The sequence below is a fragment of the Stenella coeruleoalba genome (assembly GCF_951394435.1).
Source record: "Stenella coeruleoalba genome assembly, chromosome: 17".
In the NCBI taxonomy this organism is placed as follows: domain Eukaryota; kingdom Metazoa; phylum Chordata; class Mammalia; order Artiodactyla; family Delphinidae; genus Stenella; species Stenella coeruleoalba.
The window spans coordinates 68,870,060-68,891,176 of NC_137163.1; the positions used below are offsets into that span (position 1 = coordinate 68,870,060).

The window sequence follows — 21,117 nt, forward strand, 5'->3', positions numbered from 1 at the left end:
GTATGTCAAGAATAAAAAGTTTTAAAACAATTTGGTTATCAGAAGAAAGGTTTATTATCAGGACTAATTGCTTTGAACATATCTTGTAATACATGATGGCACTCCAACATCTCATGATACCTTGTTTGGTTGAGAACAACTGTTCCTTTTGTTCATTCAATACATATTAATAGGCTAGGCATGTGCTAGGCATGATGCCAGGCAGCAGAACCAATGCTGAACTGAAAAGATACCACCCCTGTCCTTCTGCAATTCATATTCTGTTGACCCAAACTGGAAAGTAATGGTTTTTTTTTCTACCCAACACAGTAGTGATTTGAAGAGAATCTTCAACTTTTAAAAAGAATTAATTTTTTTGAAGTATAGTTGATTTACAATATTTTATTAGTTCTAAGTGTATAGCATAGTGATTCAAGATTTTTATGGTTTATACTCCATTTAAGGTTATTATAAAATATTGGCTATATTCCCTGTGCTGTACAATATTTCCTTTTAGCTTATTTATTTTATGCATAGTAGTTTGTATCTCTTAATTCCCTACCCCTATCTTGCCCCTCCCCCTTCTCTCTCCCACTGGTAACCACTAGTTTGTTCTTTATATCTGTCTTTTCTGTTGTTATATTCAGAGAATCTTCAACTTTGAGATTTTTGATATGTTACATTCTCTATAGAGATTTTTTATTTTAAAAACTTGCCACTAATTTTATAAAATGTGGGGAATTTATGCTATTCATTTTTTGATACTAGCAAGTAAAATTAGAAAACTTTTTTAAAGGAGATATGAGTTAGGAGTTTTCCTTGTGCTGGAAAATAATGTTTTACTCCTTTGTCCAAGACTAAATATGAACCATTTCAGCTAAAGTATTTGTTAGATTTACCAGTGACTGAAGACAGGGTTGAGAGAGACTTTGATAAAAAGCCTTACACTGTTTGTCTTACTGCATTGGCAAATCTGAATATAATATATGTGATGAGCTTTTAAAAGGTGAATGCAGAATTTAATAAAGAGAGAGTAGAAAAAAAGGCAAAATATCAGAATGCAAAATAAAAACACAACAGGCTAGCTTAAAAGGGACTCTGAAATTCACAGCCTTATTATAGTACTTTGCCTCATGCTTGCTGAATTTTTCTTGTAATTACCTGAATGAAGGATGATCATAAAATAAAACGAACAAGACTTTGTAGCTTTCCCAAGGCAATGTTGCAGCTATATCAAGATACGTGTAGGAGGTTGTAACAAGGCTGCTGGATGAATTTTAATTCAAAATTTATTTAAAAGTATCATGTTAATTCTTCACAAACAACAACCAGAATAACATAAAGCAATTTTCAAGTTTTATTTTTCGTTCTGAATATTTAAGAAAATTTTGAGTCACATACACAAAAAAAGAAAAATCACTGAAGACTTGTTTGTTTCAAAAAAAAAAATTAATTGTGGTCAAGATTTATCCTATAGGATTCAGAAAATATTTTCTGGAGCCAAATGAGATAGAAGAGTTTGATTTCAGTTAATCTCAAGGAACATTGCTTTAATCAGTGAGATTTGTGATTTTTGTGTCTACTTTCATTCTTTTCACCATTGCATTTTTTTTCCCCAGAGTTAACTTTCACAGCTTTTACTTGTCCATATCTCTTCTTCCTTCTCTTGGTGATATCACCCCAATATTTTTTATTAGGTTATTTTTTTTGACAAAAGTCAAATGTACAGATCTTAAGTGCACAATTCACTGAGTTTTGACAAATGCATACTTGTATAATTGCCATCCCAATCAAGATAAAGAACGCTTTCATCACCTCAGAAAGTTCCTTTGTTCACCCAGCAAGTCAACTCTCAACCCACATGTATAAACAAGCAAGTGGTCTCGCTTCCTGCCTCACAATGGAAAGGCCAAATGCTGAGGCAATAGTCTTTTGCAGAGAGAAAAGGCTTTATTGCTGGGTGGCCAAGCATGGAGACAGGAGGCGATGCTCAGATCTGTCTCCCTCATTGATTGACTATTGAGTAGGGTGTTTATCTTGGAAGTAGAGAGCAAGATGGAGAGGGGGCTTGGGAATGATTGGTGGAAAGTCAGTATAAGTTTCAATGTAAGTTTTAAGAGTCTTCTGCTCAGGGCAGGCATGTCTGTTCGTCATGCCTCTTCATGGGCCACGTGTGCAAATTCAGGGGAGGGGGTGTGTTCTGTATGCAACACACAGTGGATTTTTGGCCTGTGAGGTCTCAAGTTCACTATGAGTCATCCTAGTCCCTTAAAGCACCTGTGTAATGTTTAGTCAGGGTGCTGTCAGCAAGTTGTTTCCATATCTGCGGTTTCCCTGGTGTTCTGCCAAACTGGCTTGATGTTCTTGGTGTATCATTTTGTTTCTACATTATGGACCTTGTAAGTTACAGGGTACAGTTTTACATGTACAGTGTTATGATTTCCATCACCATGGATTATTTTGCCTGTGTTTGAACATCATATACACGGAATCATTCAGTACTTAGTTCACAGTATCTGGCTTCTTTTGCTCAACATGTTTTTGAGATTCATTTACTTGCTGTGTGTATCAATTGTGTTATCGAACTGAACCTGGGTCTGCTTGCCAGCCTTGCAGCAAAGCCCATCTGCTCACACCAGGTTGTGGTGGAAAGTACAGCATTTACTGACAGGTACCAAGCATGGAGAGTGGGCAGCTTGGGCTCAAGAGACCCAAACTCCCTGATGGTTTTCAGGGAAGGGTTTTTAAAGGCAACGTTTGGGGTGAGGGCTATAAGGTGTATAATTTTCTCCTGATGGGTTGGTGCTGAGGTAACAGGGTGATATTTCAGGAATCTTAATCATCAACCTTCTAGTTCTTACTAATCTGGGGTCTGCATGCTTGTGGTCAGCATGTAATCACCATCCTCCACCTGGGCAGGAGTCTTAGTTTCTACATCAAACTCAAAGATATGCATCAGATTGTTATGTATATTCCTTGAGGAGGAACTAGGACTCTATTTTATTGCTGAACTATTGTTTCTTGACTGGTTTTCCTTTGTTTCTGCACTCCCTCACTTCCCTAATTAGTAACTGCTTGTGTCTGCTCTTTGGAACTCAGGGAAGCTCTAGGAGACCAAAGCCTTCTCCTACAAATAAGAAACAGGGGACACAGAGGGGCTTTTGTACCCTGGAGGGTCCTGCAGTGTCCCTTGATTTCAGTCCCCTCTCTTCTTTGATACTCCTCAATCCTGAGGGGAATAGGGGAAGCACAAGAAAGGGAATAAAGTTTTGGATAGAGAGGTTAATCATAAACTTGACAGGGGAGCTTGATTTTAGGAGGACTCGGTTTCAATAGTTCATTCTTTTATATTGCTAAGTAGTATTCTATCTTCTGAGTAGTGGCCCCTTTTCTGTGGAGAGGCATTTGTATTATTTCCAGTTTATTGCCTAATATGAATAACATTGCTACAAACATTCTTGTACTAGTCTTTTTGTAGATGTATGTTTCAGTTCTTTTGAGTGAATACCTAGGAGTGAAATTCCTGAGTCATAGGGTAGATGTATGTTTAACTCTATAAGAAACTGACAAATAACTTTCCAAAGTGTTTGTCTCATTTTATAATTCTACCAGTAATATATGATATTTCAATGTTCATGTTCCTGTCAATATTTTCCACTGTCATTGAAATTTTAGCCATTCTAGTAGATATGAAATGGTAACACATTGTAGTTTTAATTTGCATTTCCCTAATGACTAAAGAGATTGAGAACATTTTCATTGCTTATTGGCCATTTGTGTATATTTCTTTGTGAAGTGTCCATTTAAGTTCTTTGCTTTTTTATAATTTTTTGTCTTTTTGTTATGAATTTATGAGTTTTTATATATTTATATATTAGTTCTTTGTTGGATATTTATATTTCTATAATATTAATATTGATATTAAAATATTTATTAATATAAATATATTTATATATTATATGTATAGTAACTGTTTTCTCCCAGCATTTTTATTATTCTCTGAGAATTCTAGATTCTAGGTATGTGACTAAGTAATTACAGATTGCTCTCTAGAATGGCAGTAGTCTATACTCCTATGAGGAGTGCATGTTCCTATAAACATTTTTCATTATTCAGTTTTCAACTTGTTACCAATCTACAAGGGTAGTGTAAGAATCCATTGTTGTTTTATTGTTCATTTCTCTGATTTCCAGTGAGTTGGAAATCTCTTCTATGCATGTTAGCCTTTTCAGTTTTCTCTTTTATAAATTGCTTATTCATATTGTCTGCCCATTTTGCCTATTGAGCTGATTGCCTTTATCTTATTGATTTGCGGGAGTTATCATATATTTTGTATATTAATCACTTGTCAGCTTAAGAAACTATCTTATTTTTAATTTTTCAACTTTATCCATGTCGTCCTCTGTTAAAAAATGATAGTTAATTTTGAGGTAATAAAAGCTATCACTTGTTTTGTTAGATCAAAAAGATATTTTCTTGTGTTTCCTTCTATTAACTTTATATTTTATCTTTCATATTTAGATCTGTAATCCATTTGGAGTCTATCTTTGATTAGGGTATTAGGTAGAAATCCACTTTGATTTTTCTCCACATGATTAGCTATTTTCTTTTTTTAAGAAATAAATTTATTTATTTATTTATTTATTTATTTTTGGCTGTGTTGGGTCTTTTTTGCTGCACGCGGGCTTTCTCTAGTTGCAGTGAGCGGGGGCTACTCTTTGTTGCAGTGCGTGGGCTTCTCATTGCGGTGGCTTCTCTTTGTTGCAGAGTACGGGCTCTAGGCACACAGTAGTTGTGGCACGCAGGCTCAGTAGTTGTGGCTCGTGGGCTCTAGAGCACAGGCTCAGTAGTTGTGGCACATGGGCTTAGTTGCTCAGTGGCATGTGGGATCTTCCAGGACCAGGGCTCAAACTGTTGTCCCCTGCGTTGGCAGGTGGATTGTCAACCACCGAGCTACCAGGGGAGTCTTCTATTTTCTTAAATGAGGAACTAAGTAATACGTCATTTCTCGATGATTTGTAGTACTACTTTTAATATATATTAGGTTCCTGACTCTGAGTTTCCTATTTCATTCCTTTGATTTTATATGTTTTTCTTGTACCAGAACAAGAACGTTTTTATTACTGTGGCTTTGTTGTATGTCTTACTATTTAGTAAGCTCCCTTATTTATCCCTCCAATTTTAGGCTGACTTAGCAATTTTGGACTTTTAAATATACATATAAACTTGGAATAAGTTTAACAAGTTCCTCAAAAAAAATCCAAGTGGAACTTTCATTGGGATTGCATTAAATTTGTATATTCACTTGGCTATTAATGATATCTTTAGAATATTAAGTTGTCATTTTCAAGTATAGTGAAGTGACTTTACATTTATACAGTGAATCTTCTATTTTTTCAAATTAGAGTTTTAAGGTTTTCTCCACAGTGTTTTTGTGTATCCTTGTTAAATGAAATGCCAGATATTTTAGAGTTTTGTTGCTCTGCTCAATGGTATCTTATTTTTTATTATTTTTTCTAGTTGGCTATTGCTGTTGTGAGAAATACTGTTGATTTTTTAAAAATTAATTAATTTATTTATTTTTGACTGTGTTGGGTCTTTGTTGCTGCATGCAGACTTTCTCTAGTTGTGGTGAGCGGGGGCTACTCTTCGTTGTGGTGCATGGGCTTCTCATTGTGGTGGCTTCTCTTGTTGCAGAGCAGAGCTCTAGGTGTGTGGGCTCAGTAGTTGTGGCTCGTGGGCTCTAGAGCACAGGCTTAGTAGTTGCAGTGCATGGGCTCACTAGTTGTGGCTCGTGGGCTCTAGAACGGAAGCTCAGTAGTTGTGGCACACAGGCTTAGTTGCTCCGTGGCATGTGGGATCTTCCTGGACCAGGGCTCAAACTCGTGTTCCCTGCATTGGCAGGCAGATTCTTAACCACTGCACCACCAGGGAAGTCCCAATACTGTTGATTTTTACTGATGATTTTGTGTTTGTTAATTTTGCTCTATTCTTTTAGTTCTCAAACACTCACTGTCTGTTAATACACTTATATTTTCTAGATTGATGATCTTATCATCTGCAAATAATATTTTTATTTCTTCCCATCCTATTCTTCCCATCCTATTATTTCCTTTTCTTTTATTTTAGAGTTAACCATAACCTCTAAAATCATATTGGAACTTTGCTTTTATTCCTTATCTTCAGAGGAATGTGTGTACTTTTGTCCCATTAAGTATATACTTGGGGGACTTCCCTGGTGGTACAGTGGGTAAGACTCCATGCTCCCAATGCAGGGACCCTGGTCAAGGAATGAGATCCCACATGCATGCCGCAACTAAGAGTTCTCATGCTACAACTAAGAAGTACATATGCCACAACTAAACACGCTGCAATGAAGATCCTGCGTGCTGCAACTAAGACCTGGCGCAGCCAAAATAAATAAATAAATATTTAAATATTTTTTTAAAAAAAGTATATGCTTTTTTTGGTTTAGCTATAGGCTAAACCAAGAAAAAGGTATTTTTCTTATCCTGTGTGCTCATTTTATATGGCTATGATAAGGTGACTTTTCTCTGTTATAAACCTAAACTTAAGTTTCATTGTTAAAAGTTATGTTCTCATAAAGGCTAGGATTTCTGTAATTCTTATAGAATACAGTTTTATACCGAAAAAAAATACACTGTTGGATTCAATTATTTAATATTTTATTTAGTTTATGAGCAACTATGTGTAAAACTGAAACAGGCTTAAATTTCCCTCTTTTCTATTGTTCTTACCTGGTTTGAGTAAAAGATTATACTAGTGGTGTAAAATGAACTGGGAATCTTTTACTCTTTTCCTATTTTGGATCAACTTGTATAAGTTAGATTTTATAAGACAGTTTGGAACAACTTACCTGTAAAACCATCCGAGGCTGTGATTTTTTTAGATTCAATTTCTTTAATACTTACTGTCAGTTTAAACTTTGTCAATGTGCCTGTTGTATGTTTAGGTATTTTCTTTTTTTCTGTATTTTATTTATTCCATTTTGTCTGTTTTTCTCTTTGACCAGTGTTACCAAAACTCTATATTTATTATTTATTAATCTTAGGAAAAGTAATTCTTGGTTTGTTGATCTTCTATTTTTTTCTAAAATGATTCTTTTTTTCTGTTATCTTTATTATTTGTTTCCTTCTTGTCTCTTTGGTTTTGCTCTGTAATGCTCAACATTTTCAGCTGAATCCTTAAGTCATCTTTTTTTTTTTTTGCGGTACACAGGCCTCTCACTGTTGTGGCCTCTCCCGTTGTGGAGCACAGGCTCCGGACGTGCAGGCTCAGCGGCCATGGCTCACGGGCCCAGCCGTTCTGCCGCATGTGGGATCTTCCCAGACCAGGGCACGAATCCGTGTCCCCTGAATCGGCGGGCGGACTCTCAACCACTGCACCACCAGGGAAGCCCAAGTCATCTATTTACGATATTTGTTTCCGGGTAAATATATTTAAAGCTATACATTTTCCTCAAGTATGGTTTAGCTGCCTTCCACAAAGTTTTGGCTTGCAATGTCTTCATTCTCATTCAGTTTTAAATAGTTCCTTATTTCTGTCTTAACTAAAGAGTCATTTAGTAATATTTTAGTCTCTAAGCATACGAGATTTGTTTTGAAAAGTTTATCTTTTTGTTATTGATCAAAATTTTTTTGGACTATGGTTAGAGAGCTGAGTTTGTATGATACTGATTATTTGAAGTTTATTGTTCTTTTTGTGGCCTCTCACATATTCAATTTCTGTTAATATTCTAAGAATGCAAGAAAAGACTAGTCACTTTTCTATAAATCTATGTGTTTTTTTCAGGGTTGATTTTGGGGTAGGGAGCCAGTAGCCCATGGAAATTCAACATCTTGAAAAGGTTACTTTCATTTTTAACTTTTTTTTTTTTTTTTTTTTTTTTTTTTTTGCGATTCGCGGGCCTCTCACTGTTGTGGCCTCTCCCATTGTGGAGCACAGGCTCCGGACGCGCAGGCTCAGCGGCCATGGCTCACGGGCCCAGCCGCTCCGCGGCACGTGGGATCTTCCCGGACTGGGGCGCGAACCCGTGTCCCCTGCATCGGCAGGCGGACTCTGAACCACTGCGCCACCAGGGAAGCCCTACTTTCATTTTTATACATTCAGATTACTGTTCAATTAGTAAAATGAGATTTTGGACCATTACAGAAAGATATTCTCAGTGAAGTCAACATATAGATTTAGATATTTCTCTATTGTCATAGAAATAGTGTATTTTATTTCCTCAATTTTCCTAAAGAGATGGGTTTTGGAAAGTTTAAAACTGAACATCCTGAGAGAACTCGGAAATAAGTACAAGATTTAGATTGTTGGACCCATCTTTTGGGAAGGACCTCCTTCCCATCTCTACGTTTGCTTCTCACCTCTCCTCACCAGCCACACATAGCAGAAACTTGGCTGCATCCACATGGCTTCTCTTATTTTAACATGAAGGACTTGTGCAAGTAGTAAAAATGGTGAGCAGTTACTTTCCAAGGATGGGGAGTCTGTGAACTAGGATACTCTTTGTTCAGCAGAACCTAAAATGAATTGGGGTATGCAGATTCAGGGGTAGAAGCTGGAGTTCTGCTGAAATGTTTCTGTAGTTGTGGAGGAAGGCCCTAGGATAAGAGGAAGTAAGATGCCTCAGAGATAGTTGGCTTTAAAGAGGGACTTTGGGAGAACTGAAATATCAAATGGAGTATTTTTACATTGAATCCCATAAGGTATATAATGTAACCTCCTTTGTCAGTTTCTCCTATGAAATCTTAAGTAAAATCTACATTGAAGAGAACATAAGAGCCAAAGAGGACTAGTGACAGTTATTTCATCATTGAAACTGTAGGGGAGGAGAAACTTTTCCTCTACTTTCTTATGTTCAGTGACTGAGGGCCTGTGAATTAAACTGACAAAAGACAGATTAACAGGAGAAAAGGCATACAAACTTTTTGATATTAATATTTTTACGTGCACAGGGGCTTCACAGAAAAGAATGGAAAAACCCAAAGAGGTGGTTAGACCTGGGGACTTATATATCATTCTAACAAAGGGTGATAAAAATTGCAGAGAAGTAATTAGACAAAGGAAAAGGGAGTTTTTAGGAGTTAAATTGTGGGAAGGTCACTAAGAAATGTATGGGGGAAGCTAATAGTAGATAAGGGTTGTTTATGCAGATTCATCTTGGTGTTCTCTTCCTGGTATAGGACAGGGGGGTACCTTTATAAATGGAAATTTCCTTTATGAAAGGTAAGTTTATGTCCTGCTTTTAGTCAGATAGAGGAGGGCATAAAGCTCCTCCTGTGTCTGCTATTTCTCAGTTGCCTTCAGCTCAAAATAATCCTTATGCCAAAGTGGCATATTTTGGGGTGATCCCCTTCAATACATTTTATAATCAGTCTTTGTGTATCTTACAGATGTTCTCTTGGCTAGAGTTCCTTGAGGTTTTAGATCCTTGCCTTTTTTAAGTTCAAGACGATCTGCTACTTGAGGCTGTCTACCCTCCCAACAGAACAGGCCTCCCAAGATGTGTTACTTTGGCATATGGATTATTTTGAGCTAAAGGCAACAGAGACCCTGAGGGCTCGAGAGAAACTCCTCCCTTAATATAGTTAGCAGCATAGGTAAGACAACCTGAGATTATCTTTTAGATGTACGTACTCATGGACTTAAAGGTAAAATGATGTATAAAACTAAACTCTGCACACTGAATGAAACAAAACAGAAGGATGAGTTTATTGCAAGGCTTTCGACCTGCAAGCCAGGAAACTAAAGACTGTGGGAGCAATGAGGTCTTAGTTGCTCATAGGCCGAGGGATATTTATGTGAATAAATATGGAAGTTATTTGCCTTTTTCCACTGATTGGTTGCCTAGTGGTCTTCTTTCTTACTTGCTAAGGGTACGTAAATTAGGGGAACAAGGAAGTCCAGAGATGGCATGAACAGAATTGGCATTTGGGTATTGGCTGATGTCCTCTGCTGATTTCTGAGAAGAGTTGTAAATTCCTGTAAGGTTAGGTTAAGTTTCCTTTATGCATCTGCATTAACCTTCTCCGTTGTGTCCCTGGCATAAGTGACTTCGTTTTAGTTTGGATCTGCAATGTGGTATCTATAATTTATGTTTAATAATTCTGGTTAATCAGTATTTGTCTTCCCTGCTAGATTATAAGCTTCACAAGGGAGGAGAGTGCCTTTTTTATTCTCTACTGTATCCCTGACCCATAATAGATGCTCAATAATATTTCTTGACTGATTGAGTAAATTAATATGTAGGAAACACACAGATAAAAGTGCAGCATGAAGAGCAGTCAGATCACTCAGGGGCAGTAACCAGTGGGCCCCTACATGAGTGTTGGTTGGGGTAAAAGTTTGTAGTCACCGAAAGAAACACTGCCCACTTCAGAATTTTTGAATAGAGCTAATCCTATAAAATGAACAGAATTTCAATAGATATTTTTAATGCATTTACATAGCTAATTCAGTAAAATGTTTTCCTGATTTTCCATGGATTTCAGTAAAGAAGAAATTCTAGTATAGACCTTATAATAAAAGGCAATTAGACCCTTTCTCTTCTTTTCTGTAAAAGCACAGATACATTTTCCAATTCATTTTTGCTGCAACTTCCCAAAGGAGAGACTCAAAGCTTGCCAAACTCAAATATTGTTAGAACTCAAACAGTTCCAAAACTCAAAGGAAGGCAAGTTTTTAATCACCTCCGGGATGTTCACCTTCAATAAGGATTTTTAGGACCAAGAAAGAATAAGCCCAAATATAGCTCTAAGATGTTGAGCTATCTACTTTTATACTTCCACTGGTGATAGAATTGTCGCTTTGTCAAATCCTGCTGCAGTTTGACCCTTCTCAGTGGGAACTTGGTGATTAATAATGCCCTTAATTGCTTTTCCTCCTGCCCTCGCAGCTGGTAGAAGTGAGGTACATCACAAAGAAACGCTGAACCGAGTTTTAAGGACAGAAAGGAAGCGGGGATGTAGCGCTGTAGGGCTCTGCTTCCTTCCTACGGCGTGGGAGGCTTCGGAGCCTCTCCCTCGTTAAGGGAAGCGGCTCTGCGCAGGCGCACTGAGCCATCGCGGGTAACGTTGTGATCGCTGTTCCAGCTCCTTCCTGACTGACAGGAAAGCCTTCCTAGAGCCCCAGGCTTTGGTCAAGGCTTCCCCTCTGCTACACAGGTCTAGGGTATGCGAGTTAATGAGCCAATGAACAGGGTCTCCTTGCTCACATCCTTTGCTGCTAATTAGTTGATGCAAGGGCTCAGGGACTCAAAATGCCTCCTTTCAATCACGGAGAACCATGGCTTTTCCTGAGCAGTGAATCAATGGCGAGTGTTCAATAGTAGCCAAGAGGATAGGGATGGTGTCCCGACGACGCAGGGCCTGTGATGGAATCTAACCAAATGGGGAAGCACCAGGGAGGGGAGAGGTGATAATGGACAGTGAATGTGACTTTGATTTAGAAACTGATTTTTATATCATTTGAGATAATTCAGTAACTTCCCAAAGAGACAGATAGGCTGCTGCGCCGGGGGTAGGAGCTTTAGCAGCAAGTTGAGCCACGTGAGAACATTTTAATTAAGGTCTTTTTACATTGTTTGGGGGAATTGCTTTGGCTAAGATGGTGGAATGGGGAGTGGGGAGCAAGGAAGAAAACTAAGTATAATAGAACTTTAACTTTATAGCCTCAACCCAAATACCCTAAAAGCAGCTGGGCAGGAGGAAACGCAAGGACAAGAAGGGGGATCCAGGCGGGATCAAACGTAACGTTCACTGGAACGGCAAGGACAGCGTCAGGCAGGGAAGAGGAGGCTCAAATTTCCCCATTCCCATGACATTTTCTTTCATTTACACCCAGAATGACTCTTTTCTGGTCTCAGAGGGGGCCTCCTTCAGAGGAGAAGTAATTAGTTTTTAAATATCCTTTTGAGATCTACCTAGGGAAAGCGCAAAGTAGAATGTAACGGTTTAGAGATGAGATCAACCAGCAACTCAGTTGGGTCACTGGGCAGCCACTGAAAACCAGAATAATCCAGCAAGGAAAAGTGCTAGAAGAATGCCTGTAGGGAGAAACTCGAGGGGCAAAGGGATACATGGATATTGTCACGTCTTAGGCCTGTGCCTGGGTTAGTATTTCCTTTCCATAGTGTCCCATACCACTTCCTTCTTTGCACAATGCCTTGATTGCATAGGGCCAGGCAGAATAAATCATCCGAAAGTACTTCTCATGTTCCTCCTCAAGTAATATTATAAGCTATATTAGTTTTGTTGAAAAATTTCAAACACCTCACAGCACCCAACCAAAGTGTTTAAGTAAGATCAGTTAAGCCTGGTCCACACTGTGCTATTGAAAACTTACCAAGAAACCTTTGACCCTTTAAGAAGATTAGCTCCTTTAAATCATTAACGACCAATCAATACTTGCCTATTTCTTAGTGAGGGGGCCAGTACTTAAGATGTGGGTTTATTCATGGCGTATGTTTCATATCATGGCTTGATTTAAAGACGGTATGTTTTAGTGATTAAGGGCATGGACCTCAGAGCAGACTGGATGCAAGTCTGGCTCCACTGTTTCCCAGCTGTGTGATCTTGGGAAAATTACTGAACCTTTCTGTTCCTTGCTTTACTCATCTGTAAGATGGGGGTAGTTATAGTACTATGGTATAGGAGATTAAACAAAGATTAAATGAGGGCTTAGAATAGTACCTGGCACATGGCCAATCCCCAATAAGGGTTAAATATTATTATTTGAGTTGTTTAGAATAATTTTACTGCTCTTGGGAACAGACATGATCCAACTTTAATTTGGCTGGCAGCTGTGACTTGTTTCTGTCAGTTGCACTGATGGGAGAGGTGTGAACACATGGATGAATCTTTCCTTAAGGACCATTTGTTTGGTCTGTAATAAAGTAATGTAACCCTTGGCTACATGTTAATAAAAACACTTATTGTGTGTCAGGTACCTTATATGCCCCATTTCATTAAATCTTCCATGAGGAAGTACTGTGATTATTCCCCACTTTACAGCTGAGGCATAGCGAGGTTAACGGAGAAAGTGCCAAAGGTCAAACAGCTGGTAAGTGGTGAGTCTGACTCCAGAGCCCGTGCTCTTAACCATGGTGCCGTACTGCCTCGACCTCTTCTGACACAAGCCCTTGCCCAGAAGTATGAGAGAATGGCCTCCCCTTGGCCCTCTGGGAAGCCAATAGCAAGGTCCCCACTTGCAAACAAAATGCTCACAATGTCACAGAAAGAACTTTTGCCATTTGATGGAGGAGAATCATATATTGGGCAGATGCAAGGACTAGATGGTTCCTAAGGTAACTTCAAAAATTCATGAAGACCTGAGGTGATCGGCAACAGAGTTCAATAATCCCAGCTCTTCAGGTAGTCATCAAGGTCACTTGCTCCTGGGCCGGGGGGTGGGCTACCACAGGACTCCTCGAGTCTCCTGCAATGTCTCTGCTACTTGGGATCCGCCGCTTCAGCTTCTCCAGAGGCGTTCATTCACTCTGTGCTCAGCTGGCCCTTCCAGCTCTTTCCACACATGATTCTCAAGCTAGTTTCTTTGAGAGAGTTTACGAATCCCCTCTGAGCAAGGCCCTGATTAGTAATGGCATTTGGTTTTTAGTGCTGCTGTGACAGATTACCACAAGCTTAAACAACACAAATTTATTATCTTATAATTCTGGAGCTTAGAAGTTCCAGCATGGGTCTCCCCTGCACAACGATCAAGTTGTCGGTAGAACGGAGTTCAGTTCTGAAGCCTCTAGGAGGGAGTCTGCTTCCTTACCTTTTCCAGCATCCTTGGCCCATGGCCCCCTTTCTCTGTCTTCAAAGCCAGCAAGGGCCTGGAGAGCCTTCCTCAGATGGCCTCTCTCTGCACCTTCTTCTGTGGTCAAGTCTGTCTCTGACCATAACGGGAAAGGTTTTCTGCTTTAAGGATTCTTGTGATTAGACTGGGCCTGCCTGGACAATCTAGGAGAATTTCCTGAGCTTAAGGTTCTTCACTTTAATGACATCTGCAAAGCCCCTCTGCCACGTAAGGTACCATATTCATGGGTTCCAGGGATTAGGACTTTGGACATCTTTGGGAGGACATTATTCTGCCTGCCACGGGAATGAAACTGAAACTGGGTGTCTAGTCCCATCAGTTTAGAGTGCAAACAATGCCACCCCATGGTGTTTTTTCAAAATGCTACACCCAATATGTTCACTGCAGCTCTATTTACAATAGCCAGGACATGGAAGCAACCTAAGTGTGCATCAACAGATGAATGGATAAAGAAGATGTGGCACATATATACAATGGAATATTACTCAGCCATAAAAAGAAACGAAATTGAGTTACTTGTAGTGAGGTGGATGGACCTAGAGACTGTCATACAGAGTGAAGTACGTCAGAAAGAGAAAACCAAATACCGTATGCTAACACATATATATGGAATCTAAGAGAAAAAAAAAGTCATGAAGAACCTAGGGGTAAGATGGGAATAAAGACACAGACTTACTAGAGAATGGACTTGAGGATATGGGGAGGGGGAAGGGTAAGCTGTGACAAAGTGAGAGAGTGGCATGGACATATATACACTACCAAACGTAAAATAGATAGCTAGTGGGAAGCAGCCGCATAGCACAGGGAGATCAGCTCAGTGCTTTGTGACCACCTAGAGGGGTGGGAAAAGGAGGGTGGGAGGGAGACGCAAGAGGGAGGAGATATGGGGATGTATGTATATGTATAGCTGATTCACTTTGTTATAAAGCAGAAACTAACACACCATTGTAAAGCAATCATGCTCCAATAAAGATGTTAAAAAAAAAAAAAGCTACACCCAAGCAGCCACCTGCCTTTCTAGCAGGATGTCCTATATCTGAGGTGAGGGTGGGAAGGGGCCCTCTTATGATGAGTCCATGAGCCCCAGGGACTTAATCCAGGGGGTCAGCCTTGGTCAGTATTGCCTTTCAGGGAGGAAAGTGGTCAGGGCTGTAAGCACGGTTCCAGCCTGATGTTGTTGCTGCTTCCACCCGCTGCTGTCGCCCTGCCCCAACCCGGGCATCCTTTAGGCCCACTCAAGGGCTGTGCTGCAGAAAGTGCGGTGGTACAAAGATTGATAAATACAAAGCTCGCTGCCGCTGCCACTGCTGCTCTGGTGCAACTGACTTGGGGCAGGATGGGGAGGGGGAATGCTTCTCTCACCTGGGGGTGCCCCACTCACGAGAGCCCCAGGTTCTCAGTGATAACTTTCTTTACTGAAATGGCCTTTCCAGTCTGTTCTTGGAACAGCAGGCACTTCTGTGGGCTTAACTGCCTCCATGGCCTGGTGAGATCCCTTTTGACTGCCTGACCCCTGATCTCAGGGTGACCCTGAGGAGTACTGTTGGTTTACCTGCCCCTCAGCACAGGTCAGGTGACAGTTAAGGTAACTTTGAAGCAGGCAGAAAAGGAGGTGCGGTTCTCAGTTCCTTCCTCTTGGTCCCCACCAGAAGCCCCTGGGCCTTTTAAGCAAATGCACCAACCCTGTTGGCCCATCTTTAAGCTTGTGTCAGTGGGGTATGGGTCAGGGTGAGGGAGTTGGGCCCTGATGCCGGCACAATGACTGTTGAGTGATTCAAGGGCAATTGGGTGACTTGTCTGAGAAAAGCGAAGACTTTAATAAGGCAGCTGCATGTTGCTACCATCAGAAACCAAACAACAATTAACAATTTCCAAATGGCAGTTCTTTTAACAAAAAATAAAGTTCCATTTTGCTGGACACCACACTAGGGCAACAATCTTCAAGCTCTTTTTGTCTTGGGACCCTGTTAAACTCTTAAAAATTATTAAGTCTCCCAGCTTGGTTGACATGGGTTGTATCTATTGATATTTTCCATATTAGAAATTAAAACAATTATGCATTAATTCATTTTTAAAAACTCATTACATTTTAATATAAGTAACACATTTTTATGAAAACCTAGTATACTTTCCAAATCAAAAAAATATTTGTGATAAGTTACCTTGTTTTACATTTTTGCTGATTGCTTTTATGTTTGGCTTAATAGAAGACAGTTGAGTATTTCATATCTGCTTCTGCCTTCTATCTGTTGTGATATCACACTTTGGAATGGCTACCCTGGGGTAATTTCAAATCATATGTGCAGTAATGCTTTAGAAATGACAAAGCACCATAAAAATGCTAGGAGTTTGCTGTTTCTATACAGAGATGCTGTAACAAGAAGTAACAGGAAATTCCTCCTCTGAGGTGCATCACACCTCTTTGACTTAAACACACCAGAACTCAGCCCACCCAGAAATGAGGTGTTTGTTCCTTCATACAGAGTTTCGGAAATAACAGTCTCCCAGAAACTTACATGAAAAAAGTCTAATATTTCACCAGATACCAAAGAAATCTCACCCCATGCCAGAAAAACTGTGGTTTTAAGAATTCTATAAGATACAGTTGGGAAAACTGTGTATGACTCTATACTACATTAAAAAAGTGTTTTTACATACATTTGTTTAAATCTAACCTGTATACTTTTGAGAGGTAGGAATTCTGAGGCTGAGAGAGATTAATGGGAAAAATGGCTTACCAAATGTCACACAGTTTCTGATAAGAGGTAAAACTGGGAATCCAGACCAGGTTTTCTGATTCTAAATTCAATAGGTTTTTTCCTTACATTGCAACGTCTCTGGGTGGTTTATCTCATGCCCACGGGGCTGTAAAGAAGAGGGAAGTAGGAAAGATGTTTCTGATTTGGGGATGGAAAGTGGAAAGAATATAGGGAAAAGTTTAAACCATGTCTGTGGCCCACACAGCTGTAGGAAGTATTGCCTTGAGGGATCATAGTGTCTGGGGAGATGGAATGGGAAAATGTAGGACACTAGATCGTTGGCAGGGGGTAGAAGTTAAGGATCGTTAAGTCAAATTTTCTGTCCTTCACAATTTTATCCAACTCCATCTCTGACTATAATGGGATTTCTTCAGAAATCTCTGATGGAAAAAGAACCCAAAGATAGAAAATTAGTTCAACATTAGATACTATTATGTGACTGCCTCTTAAACAGAGTTGAAGATGCTATCCTTTTGCTGCAAGTGACACCCAAAGATCATGAGTGATTTATCCATCTAATTACCAGCCAAGCCCAGGATGGTAAAGGATAAGAAATGACTGCTTGTTAGTTTTTCATCTCTTTTCATAGGGCTCGCTGTTGTCTTCCTAAACAACCTTCAGAAACAAGCATTTTGCTTTTCTAATATGGCATAATCAGATGGACACACCCCAGTCACTGTCCTAAGTGACCTGTCTAGAGCACGAAATTGTGTGCAAAGTCTTCCTTTAGCTTCCTGTGGGTTCCATGATACCCACTTGCTTGAACTCCTTCCTACCTCTTGGAAGGATCCTTCTCAGTCTGTTCTGTAGGCTCCTCTTCCGGGCTGACCCTTAAATGATGATGTCACATGAGACCCTCTTCTCTTTTTTCACTGTCCTGAGTCAGTGCACCCACTCTCTTGGCTTCTATATCCACCTATTTGCTGATGATTCTGAAAGCTCTGTCTCAGGTCCAGATTTCTCTCTAGCTTTGGATCCATCTATCCATTTGCTTTTGGAAGTCCTACAGCTTTTGAAACCATTTGGTTTCGAAATGGAACTCATTCAAAATGTCCAAAATGGAATGCATTTTTACTGCTGTGCTCCAACTTATTTCTCCTCTGTGTTCTCCACCCAGCAAATGGCAACACTGCTTATCTAAGTGTATAAATCAGAGACTTAGGAGTTACACTGGACATCTCTTTCACCCTGCAAAGGAAAACTCTGTTTTTCTCCTCTACTCTCAGTACTTCTGATCCTAGATATGTGGGGTTTTTCCCATACCAAGCAATTCTCCAACTCTCAGTTACCAAGCAATTCTCCAACTCTCAGTGGGTAATGACTGGGTGTCCCACACATTTAACTCAGTTCTGACACGATTTGGAGATAGAGTCAGATCCCACAGGGTAAGAGCTCAATCCCACAAGACTGCCCCCACTTTAGACCCCAGTCTCAAGACCAGATTCTCACCATACTTCTGACCTGTAAATCGGGACTTCCATGAGCCCCTTTTCAGGTCTGATAATTTGCTAGAATGGCTCACAGAAATGAGAAGAAAACTTGCTTACTTGATCTATTGATTTATTTATAAAAGGATACAACTCAGGAACAGGCAACTGGAAGAGATGCATGGGCAGGTATGGGGGAGGCAACATGTAGGTTCCATGCTCTCTCTGGCTATGCCACCCTCCCAGCATCTCCTTATGTTTTCTCTCCCAGAAGCTCATCAAATTATGTTTGAGAGATTTTATAGAACTTGATCTCCAGCAACTCCCTCCCCCTTCCCAGAGGTCAGTGGGTGGGGCTGAAAGTTCCAACCCTCTAATCTCTTGGTTTTTCTGTGACTCTAAGTCACATAACATAAGTCAGATGTGCTCTAAAAGGGCTCCCTATGAATAACAAAAGACAATCCTATCACTCAGGAAATTCCAAGGGTTTTAGGAGCTCTGTGCCAGGAACTGGGGGAAAGACCAAACATATATCTTTATACCACACACCCCTCATAGACAATCAATCACCAAGTTTAGGTCTGGTCACTATAGTATTAAGCTGGGCTTATTGCAGTGACTCCCAGGATGGAGACATGTGTCACTCTGCCTCTAGTCTCCCCCCACCAACCCATCCTTGTCTTTATGAAATGTAGACCTGATCATGCTACTTTACCTCCTAAAACTCAGCCAGTCCTCATTGCTCTTCGAGCATAGTGTTATTTTCCCATTTCACCTCTTGTCGCCCCCTTTGCTTGCATTCTACACACTAAGCCATACTGCATTTCTTTTGTCTCCTAGAACGAACCATGCTCTTTGTCTTGCTTCCTGATTTTACAAGTACAGTTTCCTCTCTTGGAACAATTTCCTCCTTTTATCTACCTCTGTGCCTGTCTAACTCAATTGTGAGGTTTAAGTCAAAGTATCAATCCTCAAGAAGTCTTTTTAACATCACCAGGGAGGGCTAAATACTGCTTCCATGTGCTCCGATAGCACGTGGAACTTCACCTTGACGCTTACCACAGTGTTCCAATTACCTGTTTACTTGTCTGAGCCTCTGTGTGTGGTGTAAGCTCAGTTAGGACAGAAACCGTGGTTACCTCGTTCGCGGATCTATCTCCAGCATCTAGCACTATTTTGGAGATACATTCTAAGTGACCTTGGGCAAGTTATTTAACCTCCTTGTGTCTTTCTGTTTACCAGACCGTAAAATGGGAGTTGAAATAGTACCTATCTCATGGGGTTACTCTGAGCAGTGTCTATATATTTAGAACTTACAGTGGAACATTCAGAGGTTGCCTCAATAATCATGTCTAAACAAATACTGTCATGTCACTTTGGAAACCTCCCACCTTGGCCCTCAAAGCCAATGGAAAGTCAGAGCCCAGTGATTAAAAGTTGGACTCTGGAGCCAGGTTGCCTGATTCAAATGTGAGTTCTTCCACTCACTGGCTGTGTGCCTCGGGCCAGTTATTTAACTGTTCAATGCCTTCTGGTTTACCCATCTCTATATAAAATGGGAATAGAAGTTGTATCTACCTCACAGGGTTGTTGTGCCCTTGCCACATAGTAAGGACATAGTAAATGACATTTTAAATAAAATTAAAAATACAGAGAGGAGGGGTGAGAGTGTGCAGACATTTGGCGCCATGTGATTACCAGTGACAGTTGATATGGAAGGACATCTCCCTGGGTTATGGCTCCCAGTCAAACTTCAAAGCGCACCAGCTTCAGCAGTTCACTTATTGCTGTCCACACTAGCCACAGACTAGTTTCCAAGAGACCCAGACTTCCTAACGGAAAGCAGCATGTGCTCTAGGGGGGGACAATGTCTGGGAAGGGGTTCATGAGCACTGGTGACTTTTGGGTCAGCATCCACGTAATTGCTGCAGTTTGCAATGCCATTGAACATGAATAAATGGCAGCAGGTGCAGAAGACAGGATAGGTTTGAAAGGGCCACCACAGGTGCAGATGTGAGCTTTGTGTCCAGTGACTGACAGACTTTGGGATTGCTTCTGACAGTGAGAAGAACAACTGCCCTTTGCCTAAACTCTTGTCACACTAAGTCTGAAAGTAAATGCTGACGCATTTATGATAGCTCGGTTTATTTACCTTGGAAAGCACAAATGTCCATAATTAGTCCTGATTATTCAACATGTGGCTTCTCTTCTGTTCTCCTCCCTACTCTGGCTTTTGACTACAACCATTTTGACTACAGCCCAAACAAAGAGATTGGACTAGCTTGTGTTATGGATTGAATTGTGTTTCCCCCAAAAAGATGTTTTGGAGTCCTAACCCTCAGTACTTCAGAATGTGATTTTACTTGGAGATAGGATCTTTATAGAGGTAATCAAATTAAAATGAGGTTATTAGAGTAGGCTCTCATCCAGAATGACTGAAGTCCTTGTAAAAGGGAAATTTGGACACAGAGATAGACATACGTAGAGGGAATACCATGTAAGGAGACTGTGCATAAGTCAGGTAGAGAGGCCTGGATCAGCTCCTTCCTCACGGTCCTCGGAAGGAACCAACCCTGAAAAAACCTTGATCTTGAACTTCTAGCTTCCAGATCTCTGAGACAATGTATTTCTGTTGTGCAAGTTACCCAGTTTGTGGTACTTCATTATGACAACCCTAGGAAACTAATACTGGATCTAAATTCCTACCTAGATATTTATTGTTCCTGGTGTTACATGTATCTCCCTAGCTTTCCCCAGCTGGGTGTCTGGGTGAAGATAATCAATGGGTGTGCGTAACAGCAGTGCTATTTGGTTCTAGTCTCCATCAGCAGAATTGCTAGACTGGAGTCTCTTTGTCTACCGTTTTGGTAGTCATTAAAGAGCCCTTGCTATAATGCTTGGTGTTCATTTCCATTCTGACCTGTGGCCTTAGCCATGCTATTGACCTAGCTGGATCAAAGAAGTCCTATACAAAAGGAACCTATGATGACCAAACATTTATAAAATTTATAAAATTTATTTAACCATAGAACAATTTTGTCATATAATTGTTGGAACATGAAACATCCTTTCGGAATTACTGCCCACAGTGTTTTGATCTTCTGGAAATG

At 40.2% G+C, this 21,117-nt stretch overlaps 1 long non-coding RNA gene across 1 annotated transcript in view; it reads left to right on the forward strand.

Moving 5' to 3' along the window:
- The window catches only part of LOC307175773, a 90,631-nt gene that overhangs the window by 51,669 nt on the left and 17,845 nt on the right, over positions 1-21,117 (forward strand). The window contains exon 3 of the long non-coding RNA XR_013824480.1: positions 7,219-7,429. This is a non-coding gene — a long non-coding RNA (uncharacterized lncRNA). The remainder of the gene's footprint in view (positions 1-7,218; positions 7,430-21,117) is intronic.